At 47.5% G+C, this 14,302-nt stretch overlaps 1 protein-coding gene across 1 annotated transcript in view; it reads left to right on the forward strand.

Annotated features, from left to right (window-relative positions):
- The window catches only part of SRP68 (signal recognition particle 68), a gene marked incomplete in the record, with an annotated part of 1,223,106 nt that overhangs the window by 332,449 nt on the left and 876,355 nt on the right, over positions 1 to 14,302 (forward strand).

The following is a 14,302-nucleotide window of genomic DNA, read 5'->3' on the forward strand; positions in this document are numbered from 1 at the left end:
ACTTCTGCCCCCAGACTCTCCTCTGCGGCACCGGCTGCGACCGCAGCGGTCCTGCCTTTCATCCCTGCTCCCCTGGCCGGGACTCACCCTCCCACCGTGGCTCAGGAGGAGAGGAAATCTAGGAGGGAGAAAAGGAAGGAGAAGCACCACAAGCGGCGGGCTGAAGCTTCCTCTTCGGCTCCGCCGGCTAAACAGATAGCCTCTCCTAGGACGTCCGGGCCTTCTCCTTCCAGCTCCATTCACTTTGTTTTTCCCCGGAGCCGGAGGAGGAGACCCGGTCGTCTTCGAGGCTGCACTCCAGGCCAGCCTCGGTGGCCTCGTCTAGATCGACTCGAAGTTTGTCCGATGCAGATATGGACCGGATGATGCGTAGGTTTCTCCAGGCCCAACTGCAGATGGGAGTGCTCCTGCCTCCCCCCCCCCCCTCCGGGGAGAGCTCGACCCCTTTTTTTGCCCCGATTGCTCCTTCTCCGACCCACTACCGGGGTTCAGAGCCATCGGATCCAGGTAGCATTGGAGCCGGGGGAGGCTCGGCGCTGATAGTACACCCTACTTCGGCTCCGACCGCACCCTCGAGTTTGTCTGGTCCATTTTCGGATCCAACCTCTCAGAGCCATGAGCTGAGCTTCGGATCTGGAGGTGTCTGTGTGTCTTCGGCTCCGTCTCGGTCAAAGCATACTGGCTCTAATGATCCGATTGCAATGGCACCGGCTCCGGTCCACGCCTCTGATCCGAAGGGACTGCTTTCGGATCCTAGAGAGAGCAGTTCTCCTTCGGCGTTCAATGTTGTGGAGAGGGTCTTGTCGAGGGACTCGAGACCCCAGGCTCCTGTTGCGGTTCCACCCTCCACTCCCTCTCAGATGGGCCTACCTTCCATCACCCGGCCCCAGGGACAGTCTGCGCCTATGTCCCAGATAGTTTCCTTAGAGGAACAGGATGTGGTTGGTGAGGCATCCTCGGACAGCCCCCCCGAGGAGGTTCCTCACAAACGTAAGTGCAAGAGGAGGCACTTGGACTCACCCGAGTCCCTGACAGAGGACACAGACTTAGAGGAAGGGGAAGGTTCCCCAAGGTCACCCCCCGAGGACATCTCCTTTGGAGACGTTATGGAATTGCTTCGTATTAGAGGGGGGTGGTCAGCCCAAAAACCTTCCTGCGATGAGTCTGTGTTTCTGGAGGTGTTTGACGCAGGCCCATCTACCTCTTGGGTGTCCCCTCCCGCCAATCCCCTGGTAGATCTGATTACTACCAGGGCATGGAAGGAACCGGACACTGTGGAGCCCATACCAAAGAGACCAGACAAAATTCTCAGTCCACCCACAGATAGGACGGTTTGGAACAAGGGTGCTCCGGTAGATGCCATGTTGGTGGCGGCTGCCACCAAGAAGGAACTAGCCCAGGAGAGTTCCTCGGTCCACCCTCCCGACAAGGAGTCTCGGACGATGGACCGCCTAGGGAAGTGGATGTTCGCTTCAGCCACCTTCTCTGTAAGGTCGCTGAACTACATGGCACATGTGATACGACTCCAGCGGGATCTCATCAAAGAATACGCCGGATCACCCCCAGAGTCCATGTCGGCCGAGGATAAGAAAACATTCTCAGCTCGAATGGCCACTCTTAAGTCCATTTCGAACACTTCTATGTGGCTTCTTTCCCATGCTATGGAAGGAGTCGCTAGAGCTAGCGGAGCGGGCATTGTCTTATGGCGGCATGCTTGGCTCCGTCTCTGCGACTTTGCGTAACCCTTCAAGGCATCCTTCACAAATGCTCCTTTTGACAACTCTTCGCTATTTGGCAAGACCGTCCACGACACGCTGGTCCAGAGCGAGAAAGACGGGAAGACGTTATCTGCCGTCAGGATCCGCTTCTCGGCTCCCCAGAGGTCCTTCTCCAGGAACCAAAGGGGACAAAAGATGTGCTTCCGGAAATCTCAACAGTCCCGTTTCGCTCCGGACCCCTCGTCCTTCAGAGGCAGAGGAGGACAGGGTGGATGCTGGCCCAGAGGCAGAGGAGGACCGAAGAATTTCGGGTCGAGAGAACCCTTTTCAGATCGGCCCGCGCAGCAGCCCTGAGGGGTTACCCGACTGCTCCACTCTGGAGGCAGTTGGGGTGGCATTTCTCGAGGCATCTAGCAGCTTGGGAGTCCATTACAACGGATTGCTGGGTGCTTCGAATCATATCCAGAGGTTACACTATCCCCTTTCTGAATCTCCCTCTCAGACTCCGGAGCCTCCCCGATGTCCCACCCAATCAAAGGGAGGCAGCAGCCACAGAAATAAAGCAGCTGCTAGAAAAAAGAGCAATTCAGCCCGTCCCCCAAGATCAGTCCGGATCAGGCTTCTACTCCAGGTTCTTTCTGGTGCCAAAAAAGATGGGGGATTTGAGACCAATCCTCGATCTGTCCACTCTAAATGTGTCTGTTGCCAAAGAAAAGTTCCGGATGGTCACCATTCAGTCTATTCTCCCACTCCTGCAGGAGAACGACTGGATGTGCTCTATAGACCTCAAGGATGCGTACTACCACATTTTGATGGACAGACGATCCAGAAGGTTTTTCCGCTTCCGGCTGGGAGCCAGCCGCTATCAGTTCAGGGTCCTCCCCTTTGGTATCACCACAGCCCCCAGGGTGTTCACCAAAGTGATGGCAGTTGTAGCGGCCCACCTGAGGCTTCAGGGAATACAGGTCTTTCAGTACCTAGACAACTGGCTCCTGACCGCCTCCACCAGGCAACTACTCAGCTCAGCCAGGAATTACTTCCTTCACTTGGCCTCTCTTCTGGGAATCTCAATCAGTCTCAAGAAATCCTCCCTTCAACCAACTCAAACCTTGGATTTCATAGGGGCCAGGCTAGACACAAACCTGTTGAGGGCCTTCCTAACTCCGGACAGGCTTCGAACTTTGACACTTCACGTGCTGGCCCTCCTACAATCCCCGGCTCCTCCAGCGGAATTGGTCCTGAGGGCTCTAGGTTCCATGGCTGCGGCCATCAATCTGTCACCTCTAGCTCGTCTAAACATGAGGGTCCTACAATGGACCTTGCAGGTTCAGTGGTCCATCCTGCAACATCCACTAAGTGCATCTATCTCCCTCAGCAAGGTTTGCATGAAATCCCTACTCTGGTGTATCCAGTCCTTGGATCTCTGGGAAGGGCGCCCCTTCTCAATGGCCCCACCCCAAGCCACGGTGACAACGGACGCTTCTCGCCTCGGGTGGGGGTGGGGGCACTGCATGGGCAGAACCGTCCAAGGCACGTGGACCCACTCGGAGACCTTGTTGCACATCAATGTCCTAGAGATGAGGGCGGTGCTTTTAGTGTTGCAAGCACTCCAGGCCTTTCTTCCCTTAGGGACAATTGCAATTCAAACAGACCACATGTTCAGTAGTCTGGTATATCAACAAACAGGGTGGAGCCAGATCCTATCCGCTGTGTCGAGAGGCCATGAGAGTTTGGAAATGGGCGATCGCCACCAACCGCTTTCTCATAGCAACACACATTCCGGGTCAGTTAAACATTTTGGCAGACAGGCTGAGTCGAACCATCCTCTCACCATACGAGTTGTCTCTGAACCCGAGAGTAGCGAAGCAAATCTTCCTCAAGTGGGGTCAACCTTGCTGCGATCTCTTCGCGTCGCCTTCGAACGCAAAGTGCAGCGAGTACTTCGCTCTACTTCCCCCACCAGTGGAATCCCCCAGAGACGTTCTAGTGCATGTTTGGCCGTCCGGTCTACTTTATGCTTATCCAACTCTTCCTCTGATGGTAAAATTCTTGCAGAAAGCTCGTCGGTTGGGGAGCAGAGTGATCCTCATAGCCCCATTCTGGCCTCGTCAAACGTGGTTCCCTTGCCTATGGTCTCACCTGGTGAATCCTCCATGGATTTTGGATCCCACACCGGATCTGATATCTCACCCCCTGGGGTTGACGACCCCAAACCTGGACAGTCTCAAGCTCACAGCTTGGTTGATCCAGTTCCAGTAATAGCTAGGACTCCCGGAATCTCCTCTTCCGTTAAAGCTATTTTAGTAGCCGCTCATAAACCTTCCACTAGAAAGGTCTATAAGAGCAAATGGAAACGTTTTTCGATTTGGGCGGAACATAGAAATTTGGATCCCTTTACAGCCCTGATACCAGCTGTATTAGATTTTTTGTCATACTTATTTGATCAAGGTGCCAGCTCCTCTACCGTCAAAGTCCAGTTAGCAGCGATTTCACACTTTCTTGTGGAAAGTGATCTCGGTCCTTTAGCTTCTTCCAAGATCTGCAAGACTTTCTTAAAAAGTACTTTCTTGTTAAGGCCTCCTGTTAAGGATGCAGTCCCTCCGTGGGATTTAACCCTTGTTCTCCAGGCTCTTACTGGCCCTCCCTTTGAACCTGCAGCTTCGGTGGATCTAAAATATTTATCTTGGAAAACGGCCTTTCTCATTGCTATCACTTCGGCTAGAAGGGTTTCGGAGCTTCAAGCCCTTTGCACCAAACCTCCATACCTGGTCTTTCATAAAGACAGAGTTTCCCACAGGACCAATCCCTCCTTTTTGCCTAAAGTTGCCTCTGAGTCCAACATTAATCAATCTATCAATTTACCATTTTTGTTTTTCCCCAAATTATCATAACAAAGGTGAATACATATTACATTTTTTGGACGTGCACAGACAGTTGAGGTTCTATTTACACAGGACTGCTGAACGTAGGAAATCTGAGCAACTCCTTGCATCCTTTGCTAAACCCTTTTTGGGTAAACCTGTGCCAAAAGCTACATTGTCCAGATGGATTTCCCAATGTATACTTCTTGCATATAAGAGTTCTGGCCGACCAGAACCTGTCTGAGTTCACGCCCATTCTACTCTATCGATTTCCACTTCTGCTGCCTTTTGGTCCAGAGTGTCCTTGGATGACATTTGTTCAGCAGCCACTTGGGCTTCATCCTATACTTTTGTTACCCATTACAAGTTGGACATAATTTCCAGAGGGAGGGCGTCCTTTGGCTCTGCAGTGTTCCGGAATATTCTTCCATGAGGACCTCCCAAATTTTTGGTAGCTGGGGGACTCTGTCCCACAGGTTGATGAACAAATGAAGTTAACTACTTCAGATAAAGAAGTTATGTACTCACCATAACGTTCCATCTGAGTAGGTAACTTCATTTGTCAGCAGCCAACCCCCCTCTCCATCCCCCTAACCTGTAGTTCGTCCTTGTAGGATCTTTCTGCTTCCTGTGCCAGATGACATCAGGTTAGGATGTTTAGCTGATCCTTTATTTGTAGTATTCTATGATACTATAGCAAACTCGATCTGAAGACAGAGAGGGATGGCAGGGGGTTATGGGTAGGGGGGAGGAGCTTGGAGCTCGGATCTTTGCTGAATAAAGCTGCCGGCTCGGATCCGATACCCACAGGTTGCTGACAAATGAAGTTACCTACTCAGATGGAACGTTATGGTGAGTACATAACTTCTTTTTCTGCACACTCCGCTCCAAACTTTGAATCTTGCAGTGTGGCTAATCAACTAATTTCACCCTTGGCATCCCTCAGCAAACCTGTGATGGATGTCATTTTGGAGGCTAGAAGGCCTAGTACTAGAAAATCTTATGCTGACAAATGGAAAAGATTCTGTGCTTGGAACCAGTCACAAGGATTAAGCACAGCAATGCCCAATATTCCTCATATTCTGCAATACTTAACTGAGATGCTTCACAAGGGCCTATATTTTTCTTGCATAAAAATCCATGCCTCTGCCATTTCAGCTCATTACAACACAGAACCTCCCCTATTCTCTCATCCTCTCCTAAAGCAGTATATCAGAGGGGCCAAAAATTTAAGAACTCCCAGGAGAGCACAAACTCCTGCATGGGACCTCAATTTTGTTTTGGAAAAACTCACTTTCTCTCCTTTTGAGCCAGCTGCTACTGCAAACTTAAAATTTCTCTCCTGGAAAACAGCTTTCCTTTTAGCAGTCAGTTCAGCTAGAAGGATTTCAGAATTACAGGCTGTTATGGCAGTGGAGCCTTTCATTATTTTTCATCCGGACAGGGTTGCTCTCAGGACCAATCCATCTTTCATGCCTAAAGTAGTATCCAGTGTGGCTCTTAATCAAGACCATTCATCTGCCAACTTTATTTCCCAATCCACAGAACAAGGGTGAGCGGATTCTGCATTCATTGGATGTACACAGACAACTTAGATTCTACTTAAACAGGACAAAATCTCTAAGAAAATCTGAACAACTGTTGGTGGCATTTGCTGCAGGGGCAAAGGGAAAAGCTATTTCAAAGCAGACTATTTCCAAATGGATAAGCCATTGTATTCATTTCTGCTATATGCAACATGGTAAACCTCTCCCCAAGGGGATCCGATCTCATTCCACCAGGGCTGCATCTACTTCTGCAGCCTTTCTCAGAGGGGTTCCTACCAGAGAAATTCTAGAAGCTGCTACCTGGAGCTCAGTTCATACGTTCACCAAACATTACCATTTACCTCTCTTCTCCAAATCCAGAGCTGGCTTTGCCACTGCTGTCCTGCAGGGCCTTATAGCTGCTCCTAATGCTCTATAACTCCATCCTCCTCCCAACCACAGCTTTGGGATTCTACCCAAATGTAATGACTGAAACAGTGAAACATGAAGAACATAGTACAGTTGTGTACACTTACCAAAAATGTAGATGTTCGAGTGTATTCACTGTTGCAGTCCTGGTTACCCACCCTCCAGCCCCCTGTTTTTCTCTTGCTATACCTCTCCTTTCTTTTACTATGCTTAAAAGCCTTTTTTGGTGTATTTGCTTTTGTTTGGAGGTATATTTTTTGTGTTTTAAATTATATACTTATACATGTATATATTTTGCTCCCCATTTGGGGGGCACCTGACATCTGGGGCAAGAAAAACTGATGTAATGGCATCGGCCGCATGTTTTATACCCCTGACAACCTGACGTCATGGAAGAAGGGACAGCAACCGATGCAGGACCCAAGACTTTGTTAATCAGGCCAACTGAGGGCAACCTGCCAGCAGATTACCCAAATGTAATGACTGCAACAGTGAATACACTCTAACATCTACATTTATGGTAAGTGTACACAACTGTACTTTCCCCATCATGACTGTTTATGGGATTCCAGATGTCCTTCATGGATGCATCTGCAGTCATAACAAATGGGTTGTCCTGTCGTCAGGCAGCCCTTCGGTCGGCCGGATTCCAAAGTCCGGGTCCGGCTTCGGCTGATGTCACGCTTCACCCGACGTCATCTCTGCTGGTCTTCGGGTATAAAGGCATCAGCCAACGCCATTTTCCTCAGTCTTTCTTGCCGTGGCCGAAGCAGAAGCTGTTCGCAAGTGCCGGTCGGTCAGATCCAGAGATTACTACTACCGAATACTACTTCGAAGACTTCTAAAAAGCTAAGTACCCCGTTGGAGACTCTTTCTTGCCTCAGCCGATGTCAGAAAAAGTCAATAACTGTTTAACTTGTGGGAAACAAATACCTCATAAAGATTTCCACTCTTACTGTTTGCCTTGCTTAGGCCCAGACCACGACGTAGCAGCCTGCTCGGCCTGTGCTTCCTTCAACCGACGAACGCTTAGGCGCGGTCGGAGTTTGCTGAACAGTTTTTCGCTCAAATTTTGCGTACATTATGCCGTCGGATCCTCCGACTACCCAAATTGTTAAAAACGCAAAGAAAAGACCGACACTCGCGGTCCGCGGTTTCGCCGAAACCACGGTTAAGCAAGCATGAGTGTCTCTGTTTCGGCCGAAACCGAGAACTGGTCAATCTTCAGCCGAATCCATGACTACTACTGAGGCTCCTGCTACCTTACCTGAATCAGCCTCAGAAATTTTGCCTACAACTGTGGTTCCTACTGATCTCTCAGACACCATCCCCTTGGATATCTCTACCCCAGCACGTGGTGCTGCTAGGCCTCCTGCAGCCATGTCTATTAAGGCCTTTGCCAGGGCTAAAGCAGCCAAATCAGCTAAATCAGTGCCTGTTAAACCACCCTCACTCAGGCCCACTTCTAGTTCACAAATGCTTACTCTGGCAGAAGATTTAATATCCTTAATTAGGGGATCCCAATCTCACCCAGACAGGGCCTCTCAGCCACCAGAAAAGAGACCTAGAGCAGAGCCCCCCGAGCCTGTGTCCTCTGATGATTCTGTGGATGACTCAGACATTACAGACCAGCCAGAGGCTCCTTTTTCCAATTATGAAGATTCAGATGCTGAAGAATCCATTCCAGCTGCCTCTCCACCAGAGGAATTCTCCTTTGGGGAAACCTTACATGCCATGAGAGAACAATTCCAATGGCAGGGACAAGATTTCTCAGATTCAAGAAAAAGACTTAGGACTTTTCTGCACTTACCACAACATAGGCCCTTAGCTATACCTCCTGTCCTACCTGTTGTGGACGATGCATTTAATGATGTCTGCACTGCACCTGATTCTTTACCTCCAGCCCCTGCCAAACCAGATAGATTTTACAGGGTGCCAGACACTCATCACCACCTATACAAGGCCCCACTTCCAGACCCCGAAACTATATCCCAGGGGCCTAAGGCAGTAGCCTCGACCACAGCAAAAAACCCTATTTCCTCTGAAAGGGAATCCAGGTCCTTAGAGAGATGGGGGAAAAGTCTACACCTCTGCTGCTCTCTGCTAGAGCTTTAAACTGTCAGTTTCACATGATCCAATACCAAGAGTTTATGCTTGATCAGTTAATTAAAAAGCTGTCCTCTGATGAATCTTTAGATAAGAAATATGTATTAGAAATGGTGAATAATATCCAACAGGTTAGTAACCATTCTTTAAAATGTGGCTATGATGCACTGGAGGCTTCATTTAGATCAGCCATGACTGGCACAGTGATAAGAAGGCATGCATGGTTGAAAGAACAGGTCTTGCCGGATCATGTTAAAGCTAAGCTATTGGATGCTCCTATGGATAAGGCCAGTCTATTTGGGGAACCTGCCCAGCAGGTAATGAAGAAGATGGAAGACAAGGCAAAATCTGTACAAACAGTTAAAGATTTCCTACAGGTTCAGCCCCCAAGGTTTAGCAGGAACTGGCCTGCCAAAAATTGGTCCTTTCCTGACTCCACAAGATCCCAAAGGGGCAGGAACAGACGCTCTAGGGGCAGAAATCAATCCAGAGGAGGTGCCTACAGAGGACGACAGTGGCAAGGCAATAACCGAGGCACAGACACAACCACTGCCACTACAACAGGACAATCTCAGTGACTTGGTTCTATCTCCGCCTACCAGGGAACAAATAGCAGCACCATTAGGCGGAAAGTTAGCCTTATTCTCGAAAAATTGGCACTATATTACAAAAGACAAGTGGATTTTGCAAACCATAGACCAAGGCTACGGTTCCACTTCCACACTTTACCAGTAAAAGAGGAATGCCAAACCTGCCCCCAAATCAAAAAAATAGAAGCCCTGCACCAGATAGCGGAATTAATAAAGATGAGAGCTGTGGAAAGGGTGCCAATAACAGAACAGGGCAAAGGATTCTACTCCAGACTATTCCTAGTACCAAGAAAAGAAAAACTGGAGACCTATTCTCGACCTGTCCATCTTAAACACATACATCATTGTCCCAAAATTCAAAATGCTGACCCTACAGCAACTTCTTCCCATGCTGGGCAAGGAGTGTTGGCTGGTAACTCTAGATCTCAAGGAGGCATACCTGCACGTCCCCATTCGACCAAATTGCAGAAGATACCTCAGATTTCTTGCAGGATCAGAGCATTATCAATTCTCAGCATTGCCCTTTGGCTTATCTACTGCGCCCATAGTATTCACAAAATGCCTGGCATCAGTAATCGCTCACTGCAGAGTACAGGGAATTCAAATTTATCCATACCTGGACGACTGCCTGTTACAAGCGGACAACAAAAGCAAGCTGACAACAGAAGGGTCATTTACTTGCTACAAGCCTTGGGATACACAGTCAATTTTCAAACGTCAAGGCTGATACCATCCCAGACAAGAACATTCTTGGGCGCGGAATTGGACACAGTAAAACAGATGGCATTCCTAACTGCAGAAAAACAAAAAGAACTCCCTCTTTACTTCTTAGCATTAACAAAGCAGAACAAACTAACAGCAAGAAAGGTTCTGCAGGCCTTGGGCTTCATGGCATCATGCATAATCTTGGTTCCACATGCCAGACTGCATATGAGAAAGTTACAGTGGTACCTAAAGAATTTATGGTCTCAACACAGGCACAGCTTAGAAACAGAAATATCACTAATCCCATGCTTAAAACAGGAGTTCCTCTGGTGGGCTCGGGCATGCCAGTCAAACCCAGGCTTACCCTTCCACAACTTTCGAGCAAACCAAACCATCACTACGGATGCCTCAGACCTAGGATGGGGGGGCACACATGCTGGACAAATGCATAAGAACTGTGGACTCAGGACCAGCTGCACCTGCACATAAACCAAAAGAAATGCTGGCAGTAAAACTGGCAATCCTAAAATTCAGACCATTCCTCAAAGAAGGCCATTTGATGATAAGGACAGACAACACCACAGTCATGTGGTACATCAACAAACAGGGAGGCACTCATTCTTACCCCCTATGCAGAATGACTTTGGACCTTTGGAATCTGGCTCTCAGCTACAACATCCAGTTACAGGCAATATTTGTACCGGGAAAAGAGAACACCCTAGCAGACATTTTAAGCAGAACAACCTCGGATGCTCACGAATGGATGCTACACCCGGACATCTTCAAGGCCATCACAAAGAAATGGGGAATGCCACATATAGATCTATTCGCTTCCCCACAAAATCACCAGCTCAAAAAATTCTGCACAAGGACATTCCACCCACTTGCATGGAAGGTGGACTCTCTATCCTTCAGCTGGAAAGGCCTGACAGCATATGCATTCCCACCTCTTCCCTTGATGCACAAGGTACTACTGAAAATCAAAGAGGAACGTCCAAGGATAATCATGATAGCTCGAACTGGCCAAGACAACACTGGTACCCATTGCTGAGGAGCATGTCTCGGGAGAAAATGTGGTCAATACCCTGATGCCTCTGATGTTAACTCAGAACAACTACAACATCATACATCCAAACCTAAAAACCTTGCAACTGACAGCCTGGAACATCACATAGCAGTAACTAACCCAGACCTTTCACAAAGGGTTAAAGACATTATCCTTGAAGCCCGCAGACCTTCAACAAGAAGGAACTATGCAGGAAAATGGAAAAGGTTCGTCATTTGGAGTACTGAAAGAGGAAAAGATGTGTCGAACATAGATATTGCTAACATTCTGGAGTACTTGGCAGAGCTTCTACATACAGGCCTGTCCTATTCCTCCATCAAGATACATGCATCAGCTATTTCAGCAGAATACAGCTTTGATCCTCCTGTCTTTTCACATCCTCTACTCAGGCAGTTTCTCGGAGGGATCAAGAATGTAAAACCTCCTAGGAAAACACCATTACCAGCATGGGACTTGAATTTTGTACTAGAAAAGTTGACACTACCTCCGTTTGAACCAGCAGCAACAGCAGATCTACAACACCTGTCATGGAAAACTGCTTTCCTGCTGGCTATTACTTCAGCAAGGAGGGTTTCGGAACTACAGGCCTTAATGGCAGTGCAACCCTTCCTAATCTTCCATCAAGATAGGGTATCCATGAGAACTAATCCTACATTTATGCCTAAGGTGGTATCCAGAGTGTCTTTAAACCAGGCAATCCACCTACCTACCTTCTTTCCCAATCCACAAAACAGAGGCGAAAGAATAATGCATACCTTGGATGTACATAGACAGTTACGCTACTACCTGGACAGAACCAAAGGTAACAGAAAAACTGACCAGCTCTTTGTAGCCTATGCAACAGGAAGGGAAGGAAAAGCAATTTCCAAACAGACAATCTCCAAATGGATAGGAAATTGCATAAGATTCTGTTACTCCTACCATGGAAAACCAATTCCACAGAACATAAGACCTCATTCTACAAGGGCTACAGCCACTACCACAGCTTTCTTAAGAGGAGTGGCAACCAAGGACATTATTGAGGCGGCTACTTGGACCTCCGTGCATACATTTGCCAAGCATTATAATTTACCTCTATATTCTAGATCCTGAGCAGGGTTTGCCACTGCTGTACTGCAAGGGATCCTGACTACACCATAATTATTATTCCTCCTCCCCTAGTTTGGCTATGGTATTCTACCCATTTGTTATGACTGCAGATGCATCCATGAAGGACATAGTACAGTTTTGTACCTACCATAAATGTAGATGTCCGAACTGGATAGCATCTGCAGTCAGGATTACCCTCCTCCTTCCCTCTGCGGTACTCCTAGGGTACTTACCCTCCTAATAGCTAGCTGGGGGGGGGTCTCTTATGGTGTATTTGTTTGTATATATGTACATACATGTTTATTTTTAGTGTTTGCCTTCTACTGTTTTGGAAACATTGGCATTTATCCAAAATTTAGCTTTCCAAGAGGGCAATTGGCATCTGGGGCAAGAAACACTGAGGAAAATGGCGTCGGCTGATGCCTTTATACCCGAAGACCAGCAGAGATGACGTCGGGTGAAGCGCGACATCAGCCGAAGCCGGACCCGGACTTTGGAATCCGGCCGACCGAAGGGCTGCCTGACGACAGGACAACCCATTTGTTATGACTGCAGATGCTATCCAGTTCGGACATCTACATTTATGGTAGGTACAAAACTGTACTTTTTCTGACTTTGCCATAGTATGGGGGGAGGGGCTGTAACAAAGTATTAAGAGGTTCTGGATGTCATTTCAGATGTCCATGTCTTGAAGCTGTTGGGTCCGGTTCCATCAAGAGTTCCTTTGAAAGATTAGATCATCTCACTGGAGATGTTGCAACAGGCTGTGATTCTGCTTCACACAGAACCATAGAGCTTGATGCTTGATCCTCCTTTAAAAATGGAATTTGTTTCTACTGCTTTCTAATGTTAGAGGGAACATGAGAGAGAATCCTCTTATGCTCAGACCAACAAAGAATTGTTATGATAATGACAGCTAACAGGGCATTGTGTGCTCCTAACTACTAAAATGGGGGAGACCATGCAAGTCTGCCCATCAGCCTCTGTAAGAGCTAGTTTCCCCACTTCCATTCACATCTGAAGGGAAGAGACTGTGATAGTGGACTAATAAACAGTGTCTGTTGGTATTTTCATTAATTACTCAACTGTTGGGTTCAGATCTGATCCAGCTGCTTTTTCCTGTTCTTGGAACACTGAAACTCTCGAGCTCCTCCCTCACCCATAATGTCCTAGTAACCTAACATACCTCTGATTTTTGTTTGTCACCTTTGCATACTCTGTATACTCTTGAGTATAGTGACTTTTTCTTTGAGTGAGTGAGAATCTTTTATCTGATGTTATTAATCTTCATTCATTCCTTACTGATGGGTGTCTGTTCAGCCTCAGAACCAAGTTGGCCTTATAACAAGCTCGTGCCAGTCAAAAAACTCACGAGCTAAGCTTTACCCATAGTGCCTCTCTTCCTGTTACCTCAGATCTCGTTTGCCACATTCATATCAAGACATGTCAAGCCAGCTCTCAGCCAAGTACAATAAAAGTTATTATTCTGAACCTCCTTTTTCCACAGAGTGTCTCTTACTTTTGTAAACCCTTCTATGATTAGTCAATAAACTATTACTTCTTACCTCCTTACCAACTAGGTAATCTTAGTACCATCGTTGGTACAACCTTTCCTCTCCCTCTCCACTTTCTTTTCCCCTTATCTGTTGAGGTAGTCTACATACCATTGTTGGTATTCTTCCTTGCCTTCCTTAAAAAAATTCTGTATTTCTGTTTAGAGTTTGTATTTTGTATTGTACTTGTGTCGTATCTTGTTGATATTGGATAAACAGTTTGCTTAAGTTGTTCCCGCCATGTCTGAGAAGAAAGGGACAACAGGATTCAAGCAATGCAGCCAATGCAGTTGCAAAATGCCTAATTCGGACATCCATGTATCTTGTGTCTACTGTCTGGGTGTTCCGCATCTCTGTGTTCAACCACCTTGTTACATTTGTAAAGGGTTCAGATCTCGTACCCTAAACAAGAGGAAAAATGAATGGATTCTTAAAGGCCTATTAAAAACACCTTTTTCAGAGGCTATTTCTGGGTCAGAGGGCTCACCCCTGTAAAGAAAGTACACAAAAAAGAAGTCACTCTGTTTCTTCTTCACCTCATTCTGCTGATGAGAAAAGTCTGAACCCGAGCCAAAAATTCCTAAATTGGCACCAACGACTTTGGCTCAGGGGCCTGAACACCCACCACTGTGCCGTCCTCTGATCCCATGCCGCATGTA

Source organism: Protopterus annectens, chromosome 12.part0, assembly GCF_019279795.1.
Source record: "Protopterus annectens isolate FY-2018-M chromosome 12.part0, PAN1.0, whole genome shotgun sequence".
In the NCBI taxonomy this organism is placed as follows: Eukaryota; Metazoa; Chordata; order Ceratodontiformes; family Protopteridae; genus Protopterus; species Protopterus annectens.